Source organism: Hordeum vulgare, chromosome 2H (assembly GCF_904849725.1).
Source record: "Hordeum vulgare subsp. vulgare chromosome 2H, MorexV3_pseudomolecules_assembly, whole genome shotgun sequence".
NCBI classification, from domain to species: Eukaryota; Viridiplantae; Streptophyta; class Magnoliopsida; order Poales; family Poaceae; genus Hordeum; species Hordeum vulgare.
In genome coordinates this window covers 9932344-9951819 of record NC_058519.1, presented here as the reverse complement: position 1 = coordinate 9951819, position 19476 = coordinate 9932344, and positions in this window count along the sequence as shown.

The window sequence follows — 19476 nt, the reverse complement described above, 5'->3', positions numbered from 1 at the left end:
TACATAACCAGAGGAGAGGCAGAGGAGTATGAGAGGGAGGCAAAGGTTGCTCGTCTCCGTGAGGCAGCTATTCAGGCAGTGGCTGCAGCGCTCCCGTATAACCCCCATTATGATTTTGGGTGTCGCCAGGACCATCCTTGGGAGTTGACCAACTTAGGCCAAAAGCCTAAGCTTGGGGGAATACGTGTTTCTCACCGACTTTACATTCTTGCTTATGCTTTCACTTTGTTCGTCGGTGTTCACACTTTGCCACTGTATCATCCATGCTAGTTTATTTTCTTTTGCTTGTTTTCTTTTTCGTGTGTCTGTCTAGTTTGACAAAACAAAAAAAGATTTCCTTGTTCTTCTTTTGCTTGTTGGGAGCTTTCCCGTGTAAATAGTTTTCTTTTTCTTTGGGTCAAGGTAGAAGACCATGGTTACAATGTATAGTGGCTCTCGCATGCATACCTGTTTAGATGTTAAAGAGCCAAATTACTTTGTCTTCTCCTTTGTGTCTGCCTGCAGATTCCAGCTTTAGTCCAATGCACGAGCACTCTTATTATTGTTCACATCATTCGGTCGTGCAAGTGAAAGGCAATAATGACGATATATGATGAAGTGACTGAGCCTGGAAAAGCTGGTATGAACTCAATCTATTTTGTTTTTGAAAATATGACTAGCTCATCATGCCTAATTCAGCTTTCTTGTGAGAGAAACATGTTTGCAATGACAACTTAGAGATCATAGTTGCTTATGCCATGCTTACTTAGCTAGGAGCTATAATGGTTTGTCTTGGATACCCACATGAATTTTGAGATGACTATGATGTAGTGTGATAGGATGGTATCCTCCTTTGAATGTTTCAAGTGGCATGACTTGGCGCATGTTCACGCATGTAGTTGAAACAAAATCAACATAGCCTCTATGATATTCATGTTCATGGTGATTTATGTCTTACTCAATCTTGCACTCAATGTTAGTTAATCTCAATGCATTTTGATGACTGTTGTCGCTCTCTAGTTGGTCGCTTCCTAGTCTTTTGCTAGCCTTCACTTGTACTAAGCGGGAATACTGCTTGTGCATCCACTTCCACAAACCCAAATTTGTTCCATATGAGTCCACCATACCTACCTATATGCGGTATCTACTTGCCGTTCCAAGTAAATTTTCATGTGCAACTCTCTAAACCTTGAAGAAATAATCTGTTTTGCGTGCCCGAACCGCTCATGTGGTGACAGGCGGCTATCAGTATCTTCCATGCTAGGTGTGTTATCCTCGATATGTGTTTATTCACTATCATTCACGAGAAAGGGGCCGGTAATTGGAATTCCCAGTTCCATGCTCAAATCGAAAAGATAATTGCAAACAAAACTCCCCCAGGATTGATATTGGTATGGACGGTACCCAAGGATTCGGCTAGCCGTGGAGTGTGATTGATTGGTGGTGGGGGAGTCAAAACTTTACTTTTCTGTTTGGGAACCGCCTATAGCATGTGTAGCATGGAAGATGTTGAGAACTCTTAGTCATTGTGTTGACAATGAAAGCATGCCACCCAAAATTATTATCTCTGTTTTGAAAGCTTGAGCTCTGGCACCTCTGCAAATCAATGCTTCCCTCTACGAAGGGCCTGTCTATTTATGTTCCTGTTGAGTCATCCTACTCTGATAAAAGCACCAATTAGAGAGCACCTCTGTCGTTTTTGTGCTTTGCTTTTAACTGTGTTGAGTATGACTGTGACTAGATCTTCTTTGCCATGAACTACAATGTTTAGTCAGCCCTTGGTCTTTGAAGGTGCTCTGCATTTATGTTTTGCGGTGTCAGAAAGAGCTAGCGAGATACCATCTATTCGTACTGCTTCATGATTGTTTTGATTGAAGTGTTGACGTTCGAGACTTAATATTATTTTCTCGCTGGTTGATTATGCCATTGATATGAGTTTACCGTGAGACCTGGATGTCATTTGCTTATGTGGTTTGCTTGTGATCTTCCTGAAATTCTGGTTATGAGTTAGACATAGTTGCAACAACAAGATCAAATAGAGTTCGTCAAAGTTTTTCTTTTGTCTCTTTTAGTTTGTCAACTGAATTGCTTGAGGACAAGCAGAGATTTAAGCTTGGGGGAGTTGATACGTCTCCGTGGTATCTACTTTTCCAAACTATTTTGCCCTTGTTTTGGACTATCATTTGCATGATTTGAATGGAACTAACCCGGACTAACGCTGTTTTCAGCAGAATTGCCATCGTGTTGTTTTTGCGCAGAAATAAAAGTTCTCGGAATGACATGAAAATTTACGGAGAATTTTTCTGGAATTTATGAAATACTCACGCAAGAATCAGCGGAGGAAGTGGAGCTGTGAGCCCACAAGCCCACCAGGCGCCCCCCCCCCCCTGGCCGCGCCTGGCAGGCTTGTGCGGCCCACAGCGCTCCACAACCTCCAAATCCAGCTCTATTTAGTCCATTCCATCTGGAAAAACATCAAGGAGAAGAGTTCATCGCGTTTTATGATACGGAGGCGCCGCCACCTCCTGTTCTTCATCTGGAGGGCAGATCTGGAGCTCGTTCTGGGCTCCGGAGAGGGGAGATTGTCGCCATTGTCATCATCAACCTTCGTTCATCGCCAATTCCATGATGCTCTTCACCGTTCTTGAGTAATATCATCGTAGGCTTGCTGGACGGTGATGGGTTGGATGAGATCTATCATGTAATCGAGTTAGTTTTGACGGGGATTGATCCCTAGTATCCACTATGTTCTGAGATTGATGTTGGTACTACTTTGCCATGCTTAATGCTTGTCACTAGGGCCCGAGTGCCATGATTTCAGATCTGAACTTATTATGTTGTCGCCAATATATGTGTGTTCTTGATCCTATCTTGCAAGTTGTAGTCACCTACTATGTGTTATGACCCGGCAACCCCGGAGGGACAATAGTCGGAACCACTCCCGGAGATGACCATAGTATGAGGAGTTCATGTATTCACCAAGTGTTAATGCGTTGTTCCGGTTCTTTAATAAAAGGAGAACCTTAATATCCCGTAGTTTCCATTAGGACCCCGCTGCCACGGGAGGGATGGACAATAGATGTCATGCAAGTTATTTTCCCTAAGCACGTATGACTACATACGGAATACATGCATACATTAGATTGACGAACTGGAGCTAGTTACATATCTCTCCATGTTATAACTGTTACATGATGAATAACATCCGGCATAATCATCCATTACCGATCCAATGCCTACGAGTTTTTCCTACTGGTCCTTGCTACGTTAATTTGCTGCTACGGCTGTCACTGCTGCTGCTGTTACTTTGTTGCTACTGTTGTCACTTTGGTGCTACTGGTTATTGTTGCTACTACTGCTATCATACTACCTTCCTACTGATACTTTGTTGTAGATACTAAATCTTTCAGGTGTGATTGAATTGACAACTCAAGTACTAATACTTGAGAATATTATTTCGCTGCCCCTTGAGTCGAATCAATAAATTTGGGTTGAATACTCTACCCTCGAAAACTGTTGTGATCCCCTATACTTGTGGGTTATCAGTGGGCTTGTGGGCTCTCAGCTCCACCCCTCTGGTTGATTCTTGCGCCAGTAGTTTTTATATATTCCACAAAAAATCCTCGTAAATTTCCAGGTCATTGCAAGCACTTTTATTTCTGCGCAAAAATAACACCATGGCAATTCTGCTGAAAACATCGTTTGTCTGGGTTAGTTCCATTCAAATCATGCAAATTAGAGTCCAAGACAAGGGCAAAAGAGTTTGGAAAAGTAGATACGACAGAGACGTATCAACTCCCCCAAGCTTAAAACCTTGCTTGTCGTCAAGCAATTCAGTTGACAAACTGAAAGAGACAAAAGAAAAACTTTTACAAACTCTGTTGGATCTTGTTGTTGCAACTATGTCTAACTCGTATCCATAATTTCAGCAAGATCACAAGAAAACCACATAAGCAAATGGCATCTAGGTCTCACGGTAAAGTCATATCAATGACATAATCAACTAGCGAGCAAATAATAATAAGTTTCAAACGTCAACACTTCAATCAAAACAATCATGAAGTAGTACGCACATATGGTATCTCGCTAGCTCTTTCTGAGACCGCAAAACATAAATGCAGAGCACCTTCAAAGACCAAGGGCTGACTAAACATTGTAATTCATGGCAAAGAAGATCCTGTCATAGTCATACTCAACATCAGTCAAAGGCAAAGCATAAAAATGACAGAGGTGCTCTCTAATTGGTGCTTTTATAAGAAGAGGATGACTCAACGGGAACATAAATAGATAGGCCCTTCGCAGAGGGAAGCATTGATTTGCAGAGGTGCCAGAGCTCAAGCTTTGAAAACAGAGATAATAATTTTGGGTGGCATGCTCTCATTGTCAACGCAATGACTAAGAGTTTTTACCATCTTGCATGCTACACATGCTATAGGCGGTTCCCAAACAGAAAAGTAAAGTTTTGACTCCCCCACCACCGATCAATCACACTCCACGACTAGCCGAATACTTGGGTGCCGTCCATACCACCATCAATCCATGGGGAGTTTTGTTTGCAATTATCTTTTCGATTTGAGCATGGAACTGGGCATTCCAATTACCGGCCCCTTTCTCATGAATGATAGTGAATAAACACATATCGAGGATAACACGCCTAGCATGGAAGATACTGATAGCCCCCTGATACGTCTCAAACGTATATATAAATTTTGATGGTTTGATGTTGTTATCTTGTCAGCTTTGGATGTTTAATATACATTTTTTATCTTTTTTGGGACTAACTTATTAATTCAGCGCCAAGTGTCAGTTCCTGTTTTTTCTCTGTTTTTGATTCTTTTCAGATCTGATTTTGGAACAGAGTCCAAACGGAATAAAATCCCCGAAATAAATTTTTCCAGAACAGAAGAAGATCGGGGGACTTGAGGGCCAAGGTAGGGGGCCCACACGGAGCCCACAAGCCCTGACGCCGCGGCCAGGGGGCCTGCGGCGACCAAGCTTGTGGCCTCCCTGGCGCTCCCCTGCCCTAGCTCTTTGGCCTATAAATTCCCTAAAATCCCAGAAAAAATCAGGGCATCCACGGAAACACTTTTCCGCCACCGCAAGCTTCCGTTTCCGCGAGATCTCATCTAGAGACCCTTCCCGCTGCCCTGCCGGATGGTCTGTGGAGTTGGAGGGCTTCTACATCAACATCATCGCCTCTCCAATGACCCGTGAGTAATCCACTTCAGACCTACGGGTTCGTAGTTAGTAGCTAGATGGCTTCTTCTCTCTCTTGGATCTTCAATACAAAGTTCTCCATGATCTTCATGGAGATCTATCCGACGTAATCCTCTTTGGCGGTGTGTTTTTCGAGATCCGATGAATTATGGATTTGTGATCAGATTATCTATGATTTATATTTGAGTCTTTGCTGATTTCTTATATGAATGATTTGATATCCTTGTAAGGATCTCCGAGTCTTGGGTTTTGTTTGGCCAACTAGATCTATGATTCTTGCAATGGGAGAAGTGCTTGGTTTTGGGTTCATACCGTGCGATGACCTTTCCTAGTGACAGAAGGGGCGGCAAAGCACGCATCATGTTGTTGCCATCAAGGGTAACAAGATGGGATTTCATCATAGATTTGAGATTGTCTATCTACATCATGTCATCTTGCTTAAGGCGTTACTCTGTTCTTATGAACTTAATACACTAGATGCATGCTGGATAGCGGCCAACGTGTGGAGTAATAGTAGTATATGCAGAAAGTATCGGTCTACTTGTTTTGGTCGTGATGCCTATAGATATGATCATTGCCATGGATAACGTCATGACTTTGCGCGGTTCTATCAATTGGTCGACAGTAATTCGTTCACCCACCGTCTACTTGCTTTCATGAGAGAAGCCACTAGTGAACACTACGCCCCCCGGGTCTATTCACAACTATCGGCTCCACTCTCACTTTTACTTTGCTTTGTTTACTTTTTGCTTTCAGTTCTCACTTTGCACACAATCTATAAGGGACTGACAACCCCTTCATAGCGTTGGGTGCAAGCTCTTTGTGTTTGTGCAGGTACTTGTGACTTGACGCGATCCTCCTACTGGATCGATACCTTGGTTCTCAAACTCAGGGAAATACTTACTGCTTCTTTGCTGCATCACCCTTTCCTCTTCAACGGAACACCAACACAAGGCTCCAAGGCCGCGGGGGAATCCTTTGCATATTTTCCAAGGAAGTCCGTGTATGCGTAACCAGCAGCAGAAGGACCTCTAACGCCGTTGTCGGGGAAGGTCTTTTGTTGCCGTGGCACCCCCTGTCACCACATGAGCGGTTCGGGCATGCAAAACAGATTATTACTTGAAGGTTTAGAGAGTGGCACATGCAAATTTACTTGGAACGGTAGGTAGATACATCATATAGGTAGGTATGGTGGACTCATATGGAACAACTTTGGGTTTATGGAAGTGGATGCACAATCAGTATTCCCGCTTTGTACAAGTGAAGGCTAGCAAAAGACTGGGAAGCGACCAACTAGAGAGCGACAACAGTCATCAAAATGCATTGAGATTAACCAACATTGAGAGCAAGCATGAGTAGGACATAAATCACCATGAACATGAAAATCATAGAGGCTATGTTGATTTTGTTTGAACTACATGCGTGAACATGCGCCAAGTCAAGCCACTTGAATAATTCAAAGGAGGATACCATCCTATCATACTACATCATAGTCATCTCAAAATTCATGTTGGCATCCAAGACAAACCATTATAAGCTCCTAGCTAATTAAGCATGGCATCAAAAACTATGATCTCTAAGTTGTCATTGCAAACATGTTTCTCTCACAACAAAGCTAAATACCCTGACTAAATACCACGTTATAAATCATCCTTCTATTTATATCTCTATCGAGAAAATCATGGCGAACCATGCTACCATAATCTAGATATCTCTCGGGAAGAAGAATCTCTTCTTCCTCGTCCAGTCTAATAGGTATCTCAAAATGTCTAGCAAGAGGAGTAGCATAGATACCTCGATAGACAACGCCTCGCCTTTAGAACGGTTCGTGTTCAACCGTTGAGCTACTATAGCGCCCAAGCTATAAGTTTTGTCATTATATAGGATTTCGCGCAAGACCGCCAGATCTGGGGAACTAAGGGACCCAGCTTTCCCACGACCAATCAAACATTTTCCCACGAATAATGAGACGTACCGAAGCACGGGAAAATGTATGCTAGCAGCTCTAGCGCAAGACACTCCTCTCTCCTCTCCTACATCAATAGTATATATGAAAGCCTCCAAGTCCCGTGGACGAGGTTCATGAATATCCCCAACAAAAGGCAATTTGCAAACATTGCAAAAATCCTGGAGTGACATGCGCTGGGGGATATCATATAACTTGAATCAACCATAGGAGGATTCTTCCTTGGATAGAAGTTAAAGCTTTGCACGAAAATATTAGTGAGGAGGAGGTATTGCGGACACTTATCTTCAACGAAGGCGGTAAGGCCTGCGTTGTCCACCAAGTAGTAAAAGTCCTCATAAAGTCCGGCGGCGCGTAAGAACACAACGCTTGGCCACTCGCACGCTCGAACATCTGCAACTCGGGGGACCAGATACTTGGGTTTCTTCTTCTCATCCCATCATCCTTGGGGTCACGGCTTGAAGAGCCTCTTAATAACCTCCTCATCTTTTCCCTTTTCTATCTCTGAAAATTTCTAAAATTTTAGTGACTCAAAGGAAAAGTGAACAAGGCCCAACAAAACTCATAGCAACTACTCCAACAAGAGCCTAGAGGCCATATCACGCATCAAAACTACTTGGGACCAGCTAAAATTAGCATACAAAGCTCAAGAACAGGGTCACCAAGGCAGCAAAAATACGCGATGTATAAGGCACTAGAGCAAAAACTAATTGAACCAATGGAGGAGTCACTTACCAAGGAGCAATTTCCCCATAACAGTTTGGTGAATGGTGCTTTGCACAACGAGATCGAAAATCGCAGCAAGAAGAGCAAGAACACGGGTTTGAGCTGCGAAACGATTTTTTCTAGAGGAAGGAGAAACAGATGGGAGCTAGAATGAGTGGAGGGCGTGCACGTGGGCCCCACAAGCCTGGGTGGTGTGACCAGGGTGTGCCCGCGCCTCCAGGGCATGTGGCCCACTTGTGCAGCCCCCTGACTAGCTCTTCGTCTCAGTATTTTTTAAAAAATCCAGAAAAAATCGTACTTGATTTTCATGGCATTCGGAGAACTTTTATTTTCGGGGTACTTTTCTACGGGACGCTAAAAGCAGAAAACAGGGAAAACTAAACTAAATTTGTCATTTTTCTTCTAAGCAACCGAAGGTGAAAGCTTGGAACACACGTTTGTGACTCCTCGATTCATCCATCTCATGGTCATCGAAAGAAATCCGTCAATGCGGTTGATCAAGTCTTCTCGACAAACCTTTTCGAATCGCAAAAGAAGAAGGACAATTTTCGAATAGTCACTAGGTCACCTCAATGGGGATGTGTATCTCCCCAACAAGCAAATCATACTTCATCCAGACAGGAAGAATAGGGCATTCAAAGCTCCCAATAAGAATCGATGAAGTTTCTTCGATAACATTGATGCAATGTACTTGATATTGTTTCTTTGGAAAGTGCACCATATGCTCCTTATCATTGACATGGAAGGTGACATTGCCTTTCTTGCAATCAATAACAGCCCTTACAGTGTTTAAAAAGGGTCTTCCAAGGATGACCGCCATGGCATCATCCTCGGGAATATCCAGGGTAACAAAGTCTGTGAAGATAGTGACATTCGCAACCACAACAGGCACATGCTCGCAAATGCCGATAGGGAAAGTAGTGGATTTGTCGGCAATTTGCAGAGAGATTTCAGTGGGTGTCAACTTATCTAATTCAAGTCTACGTTAAAGAGAGAGAGGCATAACACTAACACTGGCTCCAAGGTCGCATAAAGCAGTTCTAACGTAGTTTCCTTTAATGGAGCAAGGTATAGTGAGCACTCCGGGATCACCTAGTTTCTTAGGAGTTCCACCCTTGAAGGTATAATTAGCAAGCATGGTGGAAATATCAACCTCAGGTATCCTCCTTTTATTAGTCACAATATCCTTCATGTACTTAGCATACGGAGACATTTTGAGCATATCTGTCAAACGCATTTGCAGAAAGACAGGTCTAATCATTTCAACAAAGCGCTCAAAATCCTCATCATCCTTTTTCTTCGACGGTTTGGGAGGAAAGGGCATGGGTTTCTGAATCCATGGTTCCCTTTCTTTACCATGCTTCCTAGCAGCGAAGTCGTTCTTATCGTATCTCCTATTCTTAGGTTGTGGGTTATCAAGATCAACAGGTTCAATCTCCACATCCTTATCATTGCTAGGTTGGGCATCTTCATGAACATCACTATTGATATTATCATTAGGCTCATGTTCATCACGAGATTGTGTTTCGGCATTAGAGGCAGAGACATCGTTTGGACTCTCAGGTGTAACAGCGTCAGGGTTACTAGCTCGCAAGTTCCTATCATCTCTCTTCTTCTTCCTAGGATGACTAGGTGTGTCAGTGCTAACTCCTTGAGAATCTTGATTCTCTTAGGATCACCCTCAGGATACAAAGGTTACTGGGTCATTCTACTGCCTCTAGTGACGACTCTGACAGAATTGTCATTCAACTCATTGAGCAAGTCATTCTGAGACTTAAGTACTTGTTCTACCTGAGTAGTAACCATAGAGGCATGTTTACTCAGGAGCTTAAGACCATTGACGTTTCTATCCACACAAGCACTTAAATTACTAAGCATACGGGCATTCTGTTCCAAATTTGTGCTAACATAATCATTGAAACTTTGCTGTTTGGCAACAAAGTTATCAAATTCATCCACGCATAAGCTAGCGGGTTTATCAAAAGGAATATCACTATCATCGAACCTACGAAGAGAATTTACTTCTACTACCTATATCGGGTTATCAAGTCCAAGGATCTCTTCGATAGGTGGTAGATTTTTGACATCTTTAGATTTAATGCCTTTCTCTTTCATAGATTTCTTAGCTTCTTGCATATCTTCAGGACCAAGGAATAGGATACCTCTTTTCTTCGGAGTTGGCTTCGGAGGTGGTTCGAGAATTGTCCAAGCATTCTCCTTGCACAAGATATTATTCAATAGGATCTTAGCTTGTTCTACGGTTCCTTCCCTAAAAACACAACCGGCACAACTATCTAGGTGGTCTCTAGAAGCATCGGTAAGTCCATTATAGAAGATATCAAGTATTTCATTCTTCTCAAGAGGGTGATCAGGGAAAGCATGCAATAGCTGGACGAACCTCCCCCAAGCTTGTGGGAGACTCTCTTGTTCAACTTGCGCAAAGTTGTATATTTCCTGCAAGGCAGCTTGCTTCTTACAGGCAGGGAAATATTTCTCAGAGAAGTACTAGATCATATCCTGGGGGCTGTGCACACAACCAAGAGCAGGAGAAGTGAACCAAGTCTTAGCATCATCCTTTAGCGAGAAAGGAAACAACTTGAGGATATAGTAGTGGCGGATCTTTTCCTCACTCGTGAATAGGCTGGCTATATCGTGCAGTTTGGTAAGATGGGCTACAACCGTTTCAGACTCATAACCGTGAAAAGGATCAGATTCGACCATAGTGATTAACTCAGGGTCGACAGAGAATTCATAATCCTTATCGGTCACAAAGATAGGAGAAGTAGCAAACTTCGTGTCGTATTTCATCCTAGCGTTCACAGATTTTTCTTTCCACTTGCGCAGTAATTTCTCAACACCATAGCTATCCTTACAAGCAAGAAAGTCCTCAGCTATCTCTCTCTCCATAACATAACACTCGGGCATATCAGGCAATTCATATCTAGGAGAGCTAGTTCTAACAGGCAAAATAGCAGGTTCTACGTCAATAGTATCAGCAGTTTCAGAAGTATCATCACATCTAGCAGGAACTCTAGCAATTTGTGCATCAAGGAATGCACCTAGTGGCAAAGCAATATCAAGCATAGCATCATCATAAGCATCATGGGCAGCAGAAGTAGCGTCATCAAGCACAGCCGACATATCAAGATTTCTAGCAGGAGGTGGTGTCGCAAACTTACTCATAACTGAAGGTGAATCAAGTGCAGAGCTAGATGGCAGTTCCTTACCTGTCCTCGTAGTTGAGGGCAAGACTTTAGTTCTTGGATCCTTCGGATTTCTCATAGTGATTAGCAGACGTAAATCCCAAGTGACTCGGAGAATATAGTTGTGCTTCCCCGGCAACGGCGCCAGAAAATAGTCTTGATAACCCACAAGTATAGGGGATCGCAATAGTTTTCGAGGGTAGACTATTCAACCCAAATTTATTGATTTGACACAAGGGGAAGCCAAAGAATATTCTCAAGTATTAGCAGTTGAGTTGTCAATTCAACCGCACCTGAAAGATTTAGTATCTGCAACAAAGTATAAGTAGCAGAGTAGTATGATAGCAGCAGTAGCGACTGTAACCAGTAGCAGCAAAGTGACAACGGTAGCAGCAAATAACAGGAGTAGCAACAGAGTAACAGTAGCAGCAGTGACAGCAGTAGCAGCAAAGTAACATAGCAAGGACCAGTAGGAAAGACTCGTAGACATTGGATCGGTGATGGATGATTATGCCGGATGTTATTCATCATGCAACAGTTATAACACGGAGAGATATGTAACTAGCTCCAGTTCGTCAATGTAATGTAGCCATGTGTTCCGTATGTAGTCACACGTGCTTAGATAAAAGAACTTACATGACAACTATTGTCCATCCCTCCCGTGGCAGCGGAGTCCTAATGGAAACTACGGGATATTAAGGTTCTCCTTTTAATAAAGAACCGGACCAACGCATTAACACTTGGTGAATACATGAACTCCTCATACTATGGTCATCTACGGGAGTGGTTCCGGCTATTGTCACTCCGGGGTTGCCGGGTCATAACACATAGTAGGTGACTACAACTTGCAAGATAGGATCAAGAACACACATATATTGGCGACAACATAATAGGTTCAGATCTGAAATTATGGCACTCGGGCCCTAGTGACAAGCATTAAGCATGGCAAAGTAGTAGCAACATCAATCTCAGAACATAGTGGATACTAGGGATCAATCCCCGTCAAAAATAACTCGATTACATGATAGATCTCATCCAACCCATCACCGTCCAACAAGCCTACGATGAGATTACTCGCGAACGTTGAAGAACATCATGGAATTGGCGATGAATGAAGGTTGGTGATGACGATGGCAACGATCTCCCCTCTCCGGAGCCCAGAACGGACTCCAGATCTGCCCTCTAGAGGAAGAACATGAGGTGGCGGCGCCTCCGTATCGTAAAACACGATGAACTCTTCTCCCTGATTTTTTTCCAGACGAAAGGGACTAAATAGAGCTGAGATTGGAGGCGGTGGAGCAACCTGGGCCCCACAAGCCTGCCAGGCGCGGCCAGGGGCCCGCGCCTGGTGGGCTTGTGGACTCTCAGCTCAACCCCTCCGGTTGATTCTTGTGCAAGTATTTTTTATATATTCCACAAAAAATCCCCATAAATTTCCAGGTCATTCCGAGAACTTTTATTTCTGCGCAAAAACAACACCATGGCAATTCTGCTGAAAACAGCGTTAGTTCGGGTTAGTTCCATTCAAATCATGCAAATTAGAGTCCAAGACAAGGGCGAAAGAGTTTGGAAAAGTAGATACGACGGAGACGTATCAGCCGGCGGACCCTTGGGGTCTTGGACCCCAAGGCAAGCCTCCCCTCCCCTCCTCCTATATATAGTGGAGTTCGAGGGCTGATTTGAGACAACTTTTGCCACGGCAGCCCGACCACAAACACCACAGTTTTCCTCTAGATCGTATTTCTGCGGAGCTTGGGCGGAGCCCTGCAGGAGTAGATCCTTCACCACCACCGAAGCGCCGTCATGTTGTCGGAGAACTCATCTACTTCTCCGTCTTGCTTGCTGGATCAAGAAGGACGAGATCATGGTCGAGGTGTACGTGTGCTGAACGCGGAGGTGCCATCCGTTCGGCACTAGATCGGAGCGGATCGTGGACGGATCGCGGGACAGTTCGTGGGACGGTTCGCGGGGCGGATCGAGGGACGCGAGGACGTTCCACTACATCAACCGCTTTTCTTAACGCTTCCTGCTATGCGATCTACAAGGGTATGTAGATCCAAATCTCCTCTCGTAGATGGAAATCACCATGATAGGTCTTCGTGCGCGTAGGCCAAATTTTGTTTCCGATGGGACGTTCCCCATCACTACAGATATCGAAGGTATAAGAAGTTTCCTTGGTCATGTTGGTTTCTATAGAATGTTCATTAAGGAATTTTCTAAGATTTCTAGGCCTCTTACCAATCTCTTGCAAAAGGATACTCCTTTTGTTTTTGACGATGATTGTGAGGAAGGCTTCGAAATACTTAAGAAGGCCTTGATAACTGCACCTATTTTTCAACCACCTGATTGGAACTTACCTTTTGAAATTATGTGTGATGCTAGTGATTATGTTGTTAGTGATGTTCTAGGACAAAGAGTTGATAAGAAGTTGAATGTTATTCACTATGCTAGTAAAACTCTAGACAGTGCCCAAAGAAACTATGCTACTACTGAAAAGGAATTTCTAGCAGTCGTGTTTGCATGTGAAAAGTTCAGATCTTACATAGTTGATTCCAAAGTCACTATTCACACTGATCACTCTGCCATTAAGTATCACATGGAAAATAAAGATGCTAAACATAGACTTATCAGATGGGTTCTCTTGCTACAAGAATTTGATTTGCATGTTGTCGATAGGAACGGTGCTAAGAACCCCGTAGCAGATAACTTGTCTAGGTTGGAGAATATTCTTGATGACCCACAACCTATTCATGATAGCTTTCCTGTTGAGCAATTGAATGTCATCAATACTTCACGTAGTACACCGTGGTATGCTGATTATGCAAATTATATCGTTGCCAAATATATACCACCTAATTTCACATACCAGCAAAAGAAGAAATTCTCCTTTGATTTGAGACATTACTTTTGGGATGATCCTCACCTTTATAAGGAAGGAACAGATGGTGTTATTAGACGTTGTGTACCTAAACATGAACATGGACAGATCCTACAGAAGTGTCACTCCAAGGCTTACGAAGGACACCATGCGGGAGATAGAACTGCACACAAGGTATTGCAATCAGGTTTCTATTGGCCCACTCTCTTTAAGGATGCCCGTAAGTTTGTCCTATCTTTTGACGAATGTCAAAGAATAGGTAATATCAGTAAACGTTAGGAAATGCCTATGAATTATTCACTTGTCATTGAACCATTTGATGTTTGGGGCTTTGATTATATGGGACCTTTTCCAAAATCCAACGGGTATACTCATATCCTAGTTGCTGTTGATTACGTTACTAAGTGGGTAGAAGCTATCCCAACTAGTAGTGCTGATCACAACACCTCTATCAGGATGCTTAAAGAAGTTATTTTCCCTATATTTTGAGTCCCTAGATATCTAATGACTGATGGTGGTTCGAATTTATTCATGGTGTTTTTCGTAAAACGCTTGCTAAGTATGATCTCAACCATAGAGTTGCATCTCCCTATCACCCTGTGTCAAGTGGTCAAGTAGAGCTAAGCAATAGAGAGATTAAACTAATTCTACAAAAGATTGTCAATAGGTCTAGAAAGAATTGGTCTAAGAAGCTCGATGATGCACTATGGGCTTATAGAACTGCCTATAAGAATCCCATGGGCATGTCGCCGTACAAAATGGTTTACGGTAAAGCATGTCATTTACCTCTTGATCTAGAGCATAAGGCTTATTAGGAAATCAAAGAGCTCAACTTTGATTTCAAACTTACTGGTGAGAAGAGGTTATTTGATATTAGCTCGCTTGATGAATGGAGAGCTAAGGCATACGAAAATGCCAAGTTGTTTAAAGAAAAGGTTAAGAGGTGGCATGATAAAAAGATACAAAAACGTGAGTTCAATGTAGGTGATTATGTCTTGCTATACAATTCTCGTTTAAGATTTTTTGCAGGCAAGCTTCTCTCTAAATGGGAAGGTCCTTACATTGTTGAGGAAGTATATCGTTCCGGTGCCATCAAGATCAACAACACGGAAGGTAATTTCCCGAGAGTGGTAAATGGGAAAAGAATCAAGCATTATATCTCAGGTACTCCCATAAATGTTGAACGCAATATTATCAATACCATAACTCCGGAGGAGTACATAAGGGATATTTATCAGCCTGTTTCAAACTCCGAAAACAAAGAGGTATGTGATTCGGTAAGTATACCGACTCCAAAACTTTTCTAGTAGGAATTTTTCTCCGTTTTGGAATTTTTAAAAAATTAGAAAAATTTAAAGTAGTCCGGAAAGCGCACGAGGAGGCGACAAGCCTGCTAGGCACGGCCTACCCCCTAACCGCGCCTAGGGGGCTTGTGGGCACCTCGTGTGCCTCCCGGACTCCGTTTTCTTGCGGAGTACTCCTTTTGGTCGGAAAAAATCATTATATACTCTCCCGAAAGGTCTGACCCTCGTATCACACAATTTTCCTCTGTTTTCGTTTCGAGCATGTTTCCACCGCAGATTTAGAGCAAGATGTCGTCTTAGGAATCTGTAGGGGAGAACGATCTCCCTCAAGTCTATGAAGAAGTAAATGCTAATATGAAAAGAATGAATGTCATGGAGGCCAAGGAAAGGCTACCAGCAGAAACTAAGGGCAAAAGTAAGGAGAAGAATCCGGCGTTGGACGAAGGGCAATCTGTTCTCAACAAGGAAGACAACTAAGCACGGGTACGGTCAATCCCCTTGGCTTGTTCCAAGCTTGGGGGAGTTGCCCCGGTATCGTATCGCCATCACATCTTTTTCCTTTACCTTTTTCTTAGTTCGTCCTTTTTGGTTTTATCTTTCTCTAGTAGATCAAAGTTCTTAGTGTTTTAGTCTTGAGTTTTGCTTTGTGTCACCCCCGTTGTATTCGAGTTCGTGAGTCATAATATAAAGAGTGTTTTAGTTAAGGGTCTTGCTTCATGCCGTGACCCAAGGAAAAGAATGATAAAAGAACAAAAGCATGAAAGATCATGTAGTGATCTTATGGGAAGTGATGGCTTCACATATAGAAAGAATGTTGATTGAAACTTGTTGTGGGTGGACAAACGTAGACCTTGGTCATTGTTGTAATTAATAGGAAGTGATAAAGAAGGAGAGGTTCACATATAAATATATCATCTTTGACACCCTCTATGATTGTGAACACTCACTAAACTATTGCATGCTTAGAAGTAGATGTTGGACAAGAAAGACAACATAATGAATTATGTTTGCTTGGTTCTAAACAATGTTATATGTCTAGAGATCCCTTAGCATGTGACGCCTACTTCCACCCCTTATTAGCCAAAACTTCCGCACCAAGTAGAGATACTACTTGTGCATCCATAAACTTTCAACCCAGTTTTGCCATGAGAGTCCACCATACCTACCTATGGATTGAATAAGATCCCTCGAGTAAGTTGTCATCGGTGCAAGCAATAAAAATTGCTTCCTAAACATGTATGATCTATTAGTGTGTGGAAAATAAGCTCTGTACGAACCTGTGATGAGGAAGACATAAAAGCGATAGACTGCATAATAAAGTTCTTTATCACAGGAGGCAATATAAAGTGACGTTCCTTCACATTAAGAGGACACACATCCAAACCTCAAAAGCGCATGACAACCTCTGCTTCCCTCTGCGAAGGGCCTATCTTGTACCTTTACTTTTTCCCCTTGAAAGAGTCATGGTGATCTACACCAATTCCTTATTTCGCCTTTATCTTGGCTAACGTCATATGCTAGGGAAAGATCTATATTCATATGTCAACTTGGAAGTAAGTATTCATGTATTATTATTATTGACATTACCCTTGAGGTAAATAGTTGGGAGGCGAAACTATAAGCCCCTATCTTTCTCTGTGTCCGACTGAAACTTTGATCTCATGAGTACCACGTGAGTTGTAGCAATTGTAGAAGACGAAAGGATGATTGAGTATGTGGATTTGCTTTACAAGCTCTTATTTGACTATTTCCGATGTTATAATAAATTGCGATTGCTTCAATGACTAAAGGCTATTGGTTGTTAATTCTCAATAAGGTTCTTGATCCATACTTTACTTTGTGAAGGAATTATCAGTTTAGCACAAAATATGATATGATGATATTGTTGTTCTAATTTTGGTCAGGATGCCTGCATGTCCGTATTTTATTTTGTCGACACCTCTATCTCTAAACATGTGGGCATATTTATTGATCTCGGCTTCCGCTTGAGGACAAGCGAGGTCTAAGCTTGGGGGAGTTGATAATGTCCATTTTGCATCATGCTTTTATGTTGATATTTATTGCTTTATGGGCTGTTATTACACTTCACGGTACAATACTTATGCATTTTCTATCTTATTTTGCAAGGTTTACATGAAGAGGGAGAATGCCGGCAGCTGGAATTCTGGGCTGAAAAAGGAGCAAGTTTGAGATACTTATTCTGCGCAACTCCAAAAGCCGTGAAATAAACGAGGAATTATTTTGGAATTTATAAAAAATAATTGGCGGAAGAAGTACCAGAGGGGAGCCACCAGGAGGCCACAAGCCTGCTAGGCGCGGCCTACCCCCCTGGCCGCGCCTAGGGGGCTTGTGGGCTCCCTGTTGGCCCTTTGGCTCCCCTCTTTTGCTATAAGGAGGGTTTCGTTCCAGAAAAAATCAAGAGGAGGCTTTTGGGAGGAATCGCCGCTGCCACGAGGCGGAACTTGAGCAGAACCAATCTATAGCTCCGGCAAGGTCGTCCTGCCGGGGAAACTTCCCTCGGAGGGGGAAATTGTCGTCATTGTCATCACCAACACTCCTCTCATCGGAGGGGACTTATCACCATCAACATCTTCATCAGCACCATCTCATCTCCAAACCCTAGTTCATCTCTTTTAACCAATCTCCATCTCGCGACTCCGATTGATACTTGTAAGGTTGCTAGTAGTGTTAATTACTCTTTGTAGTTGATGCTAGTTGGATTACTGGGTGGAAGATTATTTGTTCAGATCCTTGATGCTATGCAATACCTCTCTGGTCATGAATATAATTATGCTTTGTGAGTAGTCACTTTTGTTCCTAAGGACATGGGATAAGTCATGCTATAAGTAGTCATGTGAATTTGGTATTCGTTCGATATTTTGATGCGTTTTATGTTGTTTCTCCTCTAGTGGTGTTATGTGAACGTCGAATACATAACACTTCACCATTATTTGGGCCTAGAAGAAGGCATTGGGAAGTAGTAAGTAGATGATGGGTTGCTAGAGTGACAGAAGCTTAAACCCTAGTTTATGTGTTGCTTCGTAAGGGACTGATTTGGATCCACTAGTTTAATGCTATGGTTAGACTTTGTCTTAATTCTTCTTTCGTAGTTGCGGATGCTTGTGAGAGGGGTTAATCATAAGTGGGATGTTTGTCCAAGTAAGGGAAGCACCCAAGCACCGGTCCACCCACATATCAAACTATCAAAGTAGCGAACATGAATCATATGAACATGATGAAAACTAGCTTGACAGAAATTCCCATGTGTCCTCGGGAGCCCTTTACCTCCTATAAGAGTTTGTCCAGGCTTGTCCCTTGCTACAAAAGGGATTGGGCCATTTTGCTGCACCTTTGTTACTATTGTTACTTGCTACTTGCTACAAATCTTCTTATCACAACTATCGGTTACCGATAATTTCAGTGCTTGCAGAGAATACCTTGCTGAAGACCACTTGTCAGATCCTTGTGCTCCTCGGTGGGTTCGACACTCTTACTTATCGAAAGGACTAACATAGATCCCCTACACTTGTGGTTCGTCAATGGCTGAAGGGGACAAGAGGATAAGCGGTGTTACATCTACTGCAAGGTCGACGGTGGATGCCGACAACATGGCGTTGGAGAGTTTCGGCGATGGGTGCACATTGATGGATACTTGCAGGATGGTGGTGCTACCTGACACCATGATGATGTTGTCTGACGTCTTGGTGGTGTCGATGGCAGGTCTGGGAAGGTTGGGGTGTCGGTACCTACACAGGAGATGGATCAGTGAAAGACGGTGCCAGCGGCATATGAGAGTGTGCTAGACTGGTGTGTGATCCAGTTCCAGCATTATGGCTTGGCTAGAGCCTCCGGCTTTAGATGTTAGGTTTTGATGCGATGTCTGTTTAATATTAGGCTTGGACATTCGTAACCCCTTCAACAAGGGGAGAGGAGTAGCGACATGTGTTGTCAAAATAATGGCTTCAGGTTTTACTCATGTAATACTTTGTACAGTCTTTATGAATAGTTAATGAAATGACTGCATGCATCGCGCAGATGCAGAGGCCAGGACTATATCCTCCTTTTCAAAAAAGAAAAACATATTAGCGTCGATGCACTAGTGGAAAACAGGGCATTTGTTCCGGTTCGTAAGGGCCATTAGTCCCGGTTCTTGAACCGGGACTAATAGGTCGTTACTAATGCCTCCCCCTTTAGTCCCGGTCC